This window comes from Apium graveolens, chromosome 1, assembly GCF_009905375.1.
Source record: "Apium graveolens cultivar Ventura chromosome 1, ASM990537v1, whole genome shotgun sequence".
NCBI classification, from domain to species: domain Eukaryota; kingdom Viridiplantae; phylum Streptophyta; class Magnoliopsida; order Apiales; family Apiaceae; genus Apium; species Apium graveolens.
The window spans coordinates 199,254,109-199,266,313 of NC_133647.1; positions in this window are offsets into that span (position 1 = coordinate 199,254,109).

Sequence of the window (12,205 nt, forward strand, 5' to 3'; positions counted from 1 at the left end):
TTGAATCAACTTGAATCTGTACAAATGGTTTACCATACCTTCTTGAAAGAACACAACTTGTTATATTTTATGACAGATGGAAGGGTTTACCATATAAGGGAAAATGCTATACCACTGAAGTATTTTGAAGAACTAAATCATGTTTTATTCTTACTTCAAGTGAAGGACAGATTAACAGAAAGTGCTGCAAATTATTTGAAGACTCAAATTCAGAGACTGGAGAAGCTCTATTCTGTAAAGTTTGACAGCACATACTGTCCCAAGTACAGAGATCACAACGGTGACATTGTTGATCTGAGGCCTAACACTGCAAAGATCAGAACATATCTTGGTATTAAGGGACTTGGATTCAATCTAGAGTCTGACAAAGCTTATGTCATCAGACTAGATCAGGAGGTGAGAAAAGCAAAAATTAATGATCTCAGATATGCTATCTTTCAAACCGGTGAAGATACTGCAGAGCTTAAAGATGTTAAAGGGAGGATGATTGATGAACTCAGATATGATGAGAGATGTTTGTTAAAAAATTATCTTAGAACAACTCATGACATCGAAGAGATCAGAAAGTAAAGCCAAGTCAATATCTACAACTGCTCAAATTCTAATGTGTATACAGATTGAAGTTGTTATCAAAAGTTAAAGTTGGTAAAGCTTTAAGGACTGTAAGTTGTAGTTATCTAGTCAAATTCTCATGTATTTGTACTTAATGTTTTTGACATCATCAAATATCTTTTAAACTTGTATATTATGCTAATTTACAAGTTGGGGGAGATTGTTAGATATATTTGATAATGTCATGTCTAATATGACTTGTGTTTAGTTTTCAGATCTTACTTAAACAGGACAAATCAGTACTTAACTGGAAATCAGTACTTATACTGAAGACAGAACTTAAGTTATCAGTACTTAAGGTTCAGGAGATATTTATCAGGAGATAATATCAGGACTTAAGGAAACTTTCAGATAAGGAAGGCGGCTGATTGAAAGGAAAGAAGATCAAGACAAACGCAAGAAGAGATATGCATGAAGAAGGAATTCTATGAAGAATAGAATACTTGGAAGAAAAGATAACTGATTGATATATTTTAGGAAGCAGAATTATATTCCATATCAATTAGTGATTATCTTGTAACTGTGTAGTATATAAACACAGACATAGGGTTTACACTATAAGTGTTATCATTATCGAGAATAATATTCATTGTAACCCTAGCAGCTCTCGTGATATTTTGTTCATCACTGAGAGAGGACAGTTCTACATTGTAACAGAGTTTAATAAAGTTTGTTTTCTGTTACTTGGGTTCTTTGAATTCGATTTGATTGTGCTATACACTGTATTCAACCCCCCTTCTACAGTGTGTATGACCTAACAAGTGGTATCAGAGCCTATCTGTTAACACACAAACAACTTAAGATCCAAAAACAATCATGTCTGAAGTAGAAACTCCAACCAAGCCCACCAAAACCGAACAACCTCCAAAGACTCAAATCCATAGTCGATATGAGGCTATCATAGTTCCCATACTGAAACTATCTGAATACCCCATATGGAAGGTGATGATGACTATGTTTCTGGAAGCTACAGATCCAGAATATCTTGACAGAATCAATGAAGGACCTCACAAGCCAATCAAACTCGCTGTTGTAGTTGCAGGTGAAGCAGCAAAGTCTGTACCAAAGGAGAAGAGTGATTACACTTGTTAGGAATATATGTGCATTAGTTTGATGATATGTTTAACAAAACACTTAAGTAGAAATTTAGTGTCTGTAGCCTCAACGGATAAGACCACTTTGGCTATCCGTTGATGGTGTAGCTTTACTTAGAAATAAGTCTAGTATTGTAGCATATTTCAGTCTCTGTATTTAAAATTGTAATTCTTAGAAGTTGAGAGAAACTATGAGTCATGTTGACTACTAGATGATATGCAGATAGGAAGGCCAATTGTAAATATTTCATGCCTTGTAATTTTGTATAAATGAAGTGGTATCAACGGATGACTTAAAAGACCTTCAACGGATGAGAAGCTAAGCTTCAACGGATGTCTCTAAAGCTTCAACGGATAACATCCTTCAACGGATGAGAGCATCAACGGATGAAAGCTTCAACGGATAACATCCTTCAACGGATGAAGTCATCAACGGATGAAAGCTTCAACGGATGTTCTGCTAATCAGCCGTTGATAAGTGGTAGTTGTACCTACAAGCAGAGGCACGTGGGTTGACAGAGAAAACTGAGATGTGGTAGCCGAATTTCAGGATCAACAGAAAAAGCAGCCGTTCTTCTTTTGTACAAAGTTGCAATAGTCAACAAAGTACTTGAGTGAACAGGAAAAGAAGCAAGTGAAGAACTTATTTTACTATTGTAATTTTATATTGTTTTTCACTTGTACACTTGGTAATATATATGAACCAAGAAGAAGCTAGTAATTAGAGAGATTTTTCCAGAGCTGTTAAGAAATATCTTGAGAGAAAATTCATCTAGTTTGTACTAGGATGCAGCTGTGATCAACATTGTTGAACACAGATTTTCTAATATACCATCTCTGGTGGAACAACAAATCCACCAGAAAAGTTTTTAAGGTCTGTTGTGTTCTTTACATTTGTGCTTGAATATATATCTGTCTGTATTAGCTTAAAGCAATTCACACACTTGTTCTTCTTGAACACACAACTTTATAAACTGCTCAAAACTTGAAAAAGTTTTGAGATTTACATTCAACCCCCCTTCTGTAAATCTCATTGTTAGTCTTCTAGGAATAACAATTGGTATCAGAGCAGGCTCTTGACACACAAAGAGTTTAAAGATCTTGGAATCTAACAAAGATGAGTAAGAAGGATATTGGAGTAAAGATCCCAGTTCTTGACAAAGACAGTTATCACCACTGGAAGGTGAAAATGCACCTTCATCTACTCTCCCAAGATGAAGGTTATGTAAACTGCATTGAGAATGGTCCTCACATTCCCCACAAAGTAGCCACAGTTGCTACGGCCACAATTGCTGTTGGTCAATCCATTCCAAAACCCAGAGCAGAATGGACAATGGAAGACACAGAAGAAGTCCACAAGGATAAGAAGGCTATGAACATTTTGTTTAATGGTCTTGACAAGGATATGTTTGATAATGTGATAAATTGTTCAACTGCCAAAGAGGTTTGGGACACAGTTCAGCTGCTGTGTGAAGGTACAGAACAAGTAAGAGAGAACAAAATGCAGCTTCTCATTCAACAGTATGAGCACTTTCATTTTGAAGAAAATGAATCTTTAAATGACACATTCAATAGATTCCAAAAACTGTTGAATGGACTGAAGCTGTATGGTAGAGTGTACCAGGTGAAGGATTCAAATCTTAAATTTTTGAGATCCTTACCAAAGGAATGGAAACCCATGACTGTTTCCTTAAGAAACTCTCAAGATTATAAGGACTTTACTCTTGAAAGATTATATGGAATCTTGAAGACTTATGAACTAGAGTTGGAACAGGATGAGGTATTGGAGAGGGGGAGAAAGAAAGGAGGTTCAGTTGCATTGGTAGCTGAAAATGAGAAAGAATGCAGAAAAGAAACTGTGAGATCTACATCAAGCTCCAAAGATGGTGTAAGAAATCCAGAATCAGACAAGGGTAAAGGGCAAGTTGCTGAAAATGAAGACAACTCCAGTCAAGATGACTCTGATGGTATTGATGAGCATCTTGCATTTCTGTCCAGGAGATTTGCAAAGATGAAGTTCAGGAAAAACACTAGAGCCACTAAACCCCATAAGAACATGGTGGACAAATCCAAGTTCAAGTGTTTTAATTGTGGTATGAGTGGACACTTTGCAAGTGAGTGCAGAAAGCCAACCTCTGAAAAGAAGAAATTTGAACAAGTAGATTACAAAAAGAAATATTTTGATCTGCTCAAACAGAAGGAAAGGGCTTTCATTACTCAAGAAAGAGACTGGGCAGCTGATGGAGAAGAAGAGGATGAAGACATGGAATATGTTAACTTGGCTCTCATGGCTGATTCTGAGGAGAATGAAGTTAGTTCATCAAGCAACCAGGTAATTACTACTGATATAACACAGCTTACTAAAGAAGAGTGCAATGATGCTTTTAATGACATGTCTACTGAACTGTATCATTTGCGTGTATCTCTTAAATCTCTTGCTAAAGAAAATAGTAGGATTAAAGAGAACAATCTGTTTTTAAGTAATAGAAATGCTGTGTTAGAAGATAAGTTAATTGACCTAGAAAAGACTAAGCTGCATTGTGTATCTGTTGAAAATGAACTAGCTGAATCTATTAAGAAAGTAGAAATACTTTCCAATCAATTAGAGAAAGAGCAAGAGGTGATTAAAGCCTGGAAAACATCTAGGGATGTAAGTGCTCAAATTGCCAAAGTCCAAGGAATTGAATCATTCTGTGAAACTGCCTGGGATAAAAATAAAAAGAAACTGGAATTAATTGATGGACTGTCAACGGATGTGGAATCAACGGATGATGAAAGTTATCCGTTGAAGGAAGAAAAGGAACATCCGTTGAAGGTTCCTCAATTAAAACAGGCAGATGTTTCTAAAAGAGAAAATCTAAAGAAACTCAACAAAAAGTTTGGTTCAACTTCAAAGAACTTTGTCAAAGAAGGAGCAAGCACATCCAAAGATGTCAGAAAGGTGAATGTAGGGCACATGACCTTAGAACAGTTAAACAATAGGCTCAAGATGGTTGAGGATAAAAAGGAATCCAAAAGGAAATCCAACAGAAATGGGAAGGTAGGAGTTAACAAACATAACAATTACACACCTGACAAGTATGCTCCTAGAAAAAGCTGTGTGCATTGTAGTAGTGTTAATCATCTATCTGCTAACTGTAAATCTATTAAGAAATCTCCCATAACTGTACCCTCTTCCATGCCTAACATGTCTGTATCACCTCTACATGCTCTGCCTGTTATGTCTCAACAAAATCCTTATGCACATTTTGCAAACATGCCATATTTTAACAATTCTTATCTTGCTGCATTCAGTATGCCTCAATTGCCATACAATATGCCAATGTGGAATAACATGTATGCACAATCCATGCCTAATAATACTATAAATGTGCTGGATAATGTTGTGACTAACCCTACACCTCAACCAACCACATCTAAGACCAAGGTTGACTCAAACTCACCTAAGTCTAAAGATGCAGGAGGAATGAAGTCTAGGAGAAAGGCTAACAAGAATGGACCCAAGGAAACTTGGGTACCAAAATCAAATTGATTGATTTTGTGGTGTGCAGGAAAATAGAAGAAATCTATGGTACTTGGACAGTGGCTGTTCAAGACACATGACTGGAGATTTCTCCCTGCTCACAGAGTTTAAAGAGAGAGCTGGCCCCAGCATAACCTTTGGAGATGACAGCAAAGGGTTTACTATGGGATATGGCTTGATTTCAACAAGGAATGTCATCATTGAAGAAGTTGCATTAGTTGATGGTCTCAAGCACAACTTACTGAGTATCAGTCAACTATGTGATAGAGGGAATACAGTTTCCTTCAATTCTGAAGCCTGTGTTGTCACTAGTAAGAAAGACAACAAAGTGGTTCTAACTGGAGTTAGAAAAGGAAATGTGTACTTAGCTGACTTCAACTCTACAGATGCAGAATCTATTACTTGTCTTTTCAGCAAAGCAAGTTCAGTTGAGAGTTGGCTATGGCACAAGAAGCTATCCCATTTGAATTTCAAGACAATGAATGATCTAGTCAAAAAGGACTTAGTAAGAGGAATTCCTCTTGTTGAATTCTCAAGGGATGGTCTGTGTGATGCTTGTCAGAAAGGCAAACAAAGGAAAGCATCATTTCAGAAGAAGCTTGAAACAACAATTGATGAACCATTACAGCTGTTACATATGGATTTGTTTGGACCAGTCAATGTATTGTCAATAGCAAGAAAAAGATATTGTTTAGTGATTGTAGATGATTTCTCAAAGTTCACATGGGTCTGTTTTCTTGGATCAAAGGATGAAGCAAGTGAAATCATTATCAATCACATCAGGCAAGTCAATAATCATCCTGACTTAAAAGTAAGAAACATCAGGAGTGACAATGGAACTGAATTCAAGAATTTGACATTAAGGCTGTTCTGTGAAGAAAATGGAATCATGCATGAGTTCTCAGCTCCAAGAACACCTCAGCAAAATGGGGTAGTTGAAAGAAAGAACAGATCTTTAATTGAGGCTGCCAGAACAATGCTTGAAGAATCAAAGTTACCAACATATTTTTGGGCTGAAGCTGTTAATTGTGCCTGTTTCACTCAAAATATTTCTCTGATCAATCAAGCTAAAGGCATGACTCCTTATCAGTTGTTCAAGAAAAGAAAACCAACTCTAAACTTTCTTCATGTCTTTGGATGTAAATGTTTTATACTAAGGAATCAATCTGACCATAAAGGGAAGTTTGATGCAAAGGCTGATGAAGGAATATTTGTTGGTTATTCAGCTGGAAAATCTTATAGGGTCTACAATCTAAGAACCAACATTGTTATGGAATCTGTGCATGTTGTGTTTGATGATAAAAAGATTGATGGACTAACAGATGAGGAACATTATGAGAGACTCAAATTTGACAATATTGAAAAATATTGTGATGATAGTGAAGAAGAGATTGATGGAGACGACACTTCAAAAGGAATACAAAATTTGCTCCTGGATAATGCACAAAATTCAGCATCCGTTGAAAGACATTGTGCATCATCCGTTGAAGTACTTAATGAAACATCCGTTGATCATAGCTCATCAACTGATAATCAATTTACATCATTAATTGATGGAACTCCAAGTTCCCTGCAAAGGACCAACAACTCAGGGGGAGTTTCAACTAATCAAAACTCTATCTCACATCATGACAATACTGAGATCACCTCATCTAGAGCTCATCTTCCACCTCAAAGGAAATGGACCAAGAATCATCCCTTTGAACTGATCATTGGTGATGCATCATCTAAAGTGCAAACAAGAAGAGCTACTCAAGATGAATGTCTGTATAGTAGTTTTCTATCTCAGGAGGAACCTAAGAAAGTGGAAGAAGCCTTATTGGATCCAGATTGGATATTAGCTATGCAGGAAGAGCTAAACCAATTTGAGAGAAACCAAGTTTGGAAGCTGGTACCCAAACCAAAGAACAAGAGTCCTATTGATACAAAATGGGTATTCAGAAATAAGATGGATGAAAATGGCATTATCATAAGGAATAAAGCCAGATTGGTTGCTAAAGGCTATTCTCAGCAAGAGGGAATAGATTTTGATGAGACATATGCTCCTGTTGCAAGACTTGAAGCTATCAGAATCTTTCTAGCCTATGCAGCCCATGCCAATTTCAAAGTCTATCAAATGGATGTCAAGAGTGCATTTCTAAATGGGAAATTAGAGGAAGAAGTCTATGTAAGTCAACCTCCAGGATTTGAAGATCCAAATTTTCCAGACTATGTGTATTATCTGTTGAAAGCACTCTATGGACTGAAGCAAGCACCTAGAGCCTGGTATGAAACATTATCAAAATTTCTTTTGGAGAATCACTTCACTAGAGGTACTGTTGATAAAACTCTCTTCTTTAGAAATGTTAATGGCTCTAGTATACTTGTTCAAATTTATGTAGATGACATAATATTTGGTTCTAAAGATAATAATCTTTGTAAGAAGTTTGCTAAGCTAATGCAAAGTAATTATGAAATGAGCCTAATGGGAGAACTAACCTATTTTCTTGGTTTACAAATTAAACAAGTTAGTAATGGAATTTTCATTAGTCAAACTAAATATATTCATGATCTTTTAAAGAAGTTTGACTTAATGGAATGTTCATCTGCAAAAACTCCCATGGCCACTGCCACCAAACTTGAATTAAATAAGACTGAAAGGTCTGTGGACATTACAAGTTATAGAGGCATGGTTGGTTCACTTTTATATTTAACTGCTAGCAGACCAGATATAATGTTTGCTACATGTCTGTGTGCGAGATTTCAAGCTGATCCTAGGGAGTCTCACTTAATTGCTATCAAGAGAATTTTCAGATATCTCAAGGGTACACCAAATTTAGGAATTTGGTATCCTAGAGAATCTGGCTTTGATCTAATTGGTTATTCAGATGCAGACTATGCAGGTTGCAAAATAGACAGGAAAAGTACAACAGGCTCCTGTCAATTCCTGGGAAACAAGCTTGTATCATGGTTTAGCAAAAAAAAAGCAAAATTCAGTCTCTACTTCTACAGCTGAGGCTGAATACATTGCTGCTGGAAGTTGCTGTTCTCAAATGTTATGGATGAGGAATCAACTCCTTGATTATGGACTTCATGTTGATAGAATACCTATCTTTTGTGACAACACAAGTGCCATAGCCATAACAGAGAATCCTGTGCAGCACTCAAGGACCAAGCACATTGATATTAAGTACCACTTCATCAGGGAGCATGTCATGAATGGTACAGTAGAACTACATTTTGTTCCAAGTGAACAACAAATTGCTGACATATTTACCAAGCCACTTGATGAATCAACATTCACAAGATTGGTAAGTGAGCTAGGTATGCTTAATTACTCTTAAAATTCATGTCTTCTTTGCAATTTGATGTGGAGCCTGAAATATATTAGTTGCTAGAACAAATTTGACTTTTAACAAAGTTTATTCCATCAACGGATGTTCCCTATCCGTTGAAAGTCAAAATTGCTCTATCAACGGATATTCATTATCCGTTGAAAGACAAGTATATCTCTGGAACTTTTATCCGTCAACGGATAAAGCTGAAGTACCTTTCAACGGATGACAATTTACATTATCCGTTGAAATGTCACATCAGACGTTTGAGGTGTTTCACAGCCGTTGATTCTATTTTCTTAACCGTTGATACCATACATACATCTGTATGTATTGGTTTTAAAGGTAGTTATTAGAATACTTACAGTTTATTCTTAAACGGCTGAAATTCACCAACACCTATTTATTGATTAATCCTTTATTTATTTTTTTTTTAAAGCATATAAGCCCTTCTGATTGTTCATTATTACTTTATGCTTTCTTAGAATTTCAAGCATTTACCATTTTCTCTCTGCAAAACCCTCAAGTTATTCTCTGCAATTTCTACTCACAACAATGGCACCAGTCGTGAAGATTATGTCTCAATCTGGGTTCATCTACGAGAAGAATAATTTCATAGCTCTGGTAGAGAAGAATGAAGCCCACTCAGATTATCACAAAATGATGGACTTCATCAAAAACTGTAAACTTAGCTATGCAATGCTGGAAGCCCCAACGATTTTCTGTGAAGTAGTTGAGGAGATTTGGACAACTGCTGAGTTCAACTCCATGGATATGACTATCTCCTTCACTCTCAAAGGTAAAAATCACTGTATAAACTGTGATGACTTACAAGCATGTTTTAAATTACCTGAGAACAATGCCATGACACCACACACTGATAGTGATGTATCCAGCATGTTAGATTCCATAGGTTACTCTCTTAACTCTGCTAATTTAGGGGGTATTAGACGAAAAGGCCTTAGGAAAGAATGGAGTTTTCTTGGGGATGCCTTCATAAAGGTTTTCTCTGGGAAAATTAGTAATTTTGATGCCATAACTTCATCTCTTGTTAACATGTTCTATATGCTTGTTTCTGATAGGTACTTTAACTTTAGCAACTATGTGATGCTAGAATTAGGTACTAGATTAGGTAACAAAGCTAATAGACCTAATAACATCTATTATGCTAGATTCTTTATGTTATTGGCTAACCATGTTGCTGAAGGTTTAGTCATAATCAATGAGAATAATAAACTCAAGTGCTGGGCACAAGAGAAAAGAGTTCTTGCAGACTTGAAGAGAATGGATCTTAACAGCAGTGTGCAATTGGTATATTTACCAATCATGAATGCACCCCAGGTAGGTGAGGTAATTGCTTCTACAACTCCTACTTCTTCCAACCCCTCTATTTCTTTATCTTCTAGTGTGGCCATGAAATCTGTGTCAATGCCCCAACAGATTTCTACCAAGGTCACCAAATCCAAACTTTCAAAATCCAAGACAAAGAAAACCACCTCTGTTGTTTCTCAAAAGACAACAGTTGTAACAACAACCATTAACCCTGAGGGAAGTGATCAGGGTGTGAGTGGTGAGGGGAGGGGTGAACATCAAAGAAACCCCCAGGATAAGGAAGGAGAGTTGAGTGCTTCCCAAGCTAGCCAAGCCCCAGTTTCTCAAAAAGCTGTGGTGGTTGAAAAGGTCTCTAGCACATCCCTAGTAGCATCCTCCCAAAAGGATGTTACTATTGAAAAGAGTTCCCATCCAGGAACACAGAACAAAAGAGGGAGGGACACTAAAGCCAAACACTCACCTACAAAAGCCTTTATTAGAAGAAAGAAGGCTAGAACCCAATCTTCTACACAGGGTGCACACACTGCACAGAAACATCCATCTGTCTCTGTGCCTTCTCAAACTCAGTTTGATGTGACTCCAATAAATGTGGAGTCACAGCCCCATTCTCTCACAATAACTACACATCAATCACCAAATACTTCTTCACCATCTCTGGATGTGGATATGCTATTCCCATCAATTCCTGATTCTCCCTCTTTACAACTCAGGGAGAAGCCCCACTCAAATACAGGTGATCATCATCTTTTAGATGATTTGTTGGATCACCCGCAAATTCTTTCAGATATAATTGAAGGATCTGTATCAACACATATCAAATCAATCTATACAGATTCAACAGTTATATCACTTTCAATTTCATCTTCTTTTCCTTCTTCAATGGATATCACTCATCCGTTGACAAGTGGTTGCTCTTCAACGGATAAGCTTAACAGCAGTTATCCGTTGATAACAACAGTTTCAACTTCAACGGATATTCCACATCCGTTGATAGTCTCTACACAAATAACTGAAATGATTCCAAGTGTAGAAGACATGAATACTGTGCAATCACTTTTAGGATTGAGGGCAGGGAGTGAAAATTTGAGTGAGAGGCTGGGTTGCTCCCAGGCAAAAGGAGAGATTGAGAGCACAAAAATGCATGCTATTTCTTCCAGCATGGCAAAAGTCAGTGAGTGGAGTACCACCTTAGAAGGTGAAGGTGAGGGAGTGAGATGTGTGAGCCAGGGGGAGCCCCTGATGCAAGAACATAGAGAAAAAGAGAGAAAAGCAGGTACAGTTGATACAAGGGTGGAACCAGCCATTGCTCATGAGTCAATGATTGTGGATGATGCTGAAAAGGAAAGACAATTTCAGCAACATTACAAAGCTGTAATTGATAACATTTCCTTGGATGCTGACACTTTTACTCATCCTGTGACAGCCTATCAACTGTTGGCTGCTCAGGGCAATGAGGAGGCAGAGAGGACACTACATCTAGTGCACTCAACAGAATCTCTTCAAAGGGATAAAGCTGCTATTAACAGGATGCCTTCTACAGCTGGTGAGCCATCTGAGGAATTTGGAGTAAATTCTGATGATGATGACTCTATTTCTTCTGATGGAAGCATGAACATAGGGGGAGATGAAGACCCTAGTTCCATTCCTAATCTACCTGAATGGGCCCTGACTAAGGAGCATAGAACAGGTGAATTCAATGTCCACCTGGTCAAACAAATCATCACTATTCAACAGGCCATTCAGAACACTTCAAATGCAAATATCAAGGCTATCCTCCAAGCTCACCTGGACTCACTGCATCTCATGAAGTTGCAGAAAGTAAAGCAAGATATGAGTCTAAATGATCTCAGGAAAGATATTGCTGACTTGAAATCCTTCACTTCAGAAAAATTGGATTCAGTCATGCCCTATGGTACTTTGCAGGACTTGGTTTCGAGATTGAAAAAGGAATCAGTTACTGAACAAAGGCTGGCCAAGTTGGAAGACAGAGTTCAAGGAATTGAAGATTCTGTGGCCACCCTTCTTCTCAACCAACAATCTCAAACCAATCTCCTAATGCAGCTGGCAAAAGCACAAGGCTTGACCCCTCTCCTTGATGATAACAAAAAGGGGGAGAATAAAAGGGAAGGGGAAGGAGAGCCCTCTACAAAGATTCAGATATCTAAAGTGCTAGTTCCTGCCATCACTACCTCTCCAATCATTCAAATCAAGGGAAAATCTGATGGAATTGATTTGATTCAGCTAGCAGCAGCTGAAATACAAATGAAAGAACAATGGAGGAGAATTGATGAAAGGTTGCAATTGGTGTTTGGTTCTACACAAAATAAATC